The sequence below is a fragment of the Orycteropus afer genome, unplaced genomic scaffold, assembly GCF_000298275.1.
Source record: "Orycteropus afer afer isolate SDZICR_OR568_19922 unplaced genomic scaffold, OryAfe1.0 scaffold00014, whole genome shotgun sequence".
Classification (NCBI taxonomy): Eukaryota; Metazoa; Chordata; class Mammalia; order Tubulidentata; family Orycteropodidae; genus Orycteropus; species Orycteropus afer.
This window is the reverse complement of record NW_006921601.1, coordinates 1,586,924-1,587,493: the sequence shown is the minus strand read 5'-3', so window position 1 is coordinate 1,587,493 and position 570 is coordinate 1,586,924.

Below are 570 nucleotides of genomic sequence, written 5' to 3'. Positions count from 1 at the left end.
CAATTATATAATTTGGTTTGGAAAGTCTGGGATATTTCAAATGAAAATATTTGGATCAAATCAATAACTTCATTATCTGCTCTGGAAGCTAGACCAAACCACCAAACCAAAGCCACTGCCATCGAGTGGGATCCGATGCCACCAGAGCTCCCATACGTGGGAAAAATCAATAATCCCAATGTGATGCAGTGGTTAAGGTATTTGGCTGCTAACCAAAAGTTTAGTGGTTCAAACCCATCAGCTGCTCCACAGAAGCAAGATGGGGCAGTCAGCTTCTGTAAATATTTCCAGCCTTGGAAACCCAATGGAGGTGCTATGAGTCAGAATCAACTCAAATACGGTGTTTTTTTTTTTTTTCCAGTTGATTACATGCCTCCTGGGCCACATTTGTCATCCTGCTATGGCTCTCTAAATCCTTCAGCCATTACAGTCATCCTTCTTTGCACTTGGTCACTCTTTTTTTAGTAGTGTAGGGAAAACAGATGTCACCTAACAAAAGAACAAATTAGAATAAAAAATGATCTATTTGAAGAACATAAATTCTGTATGCCAAGATAATTAGATCTTAGT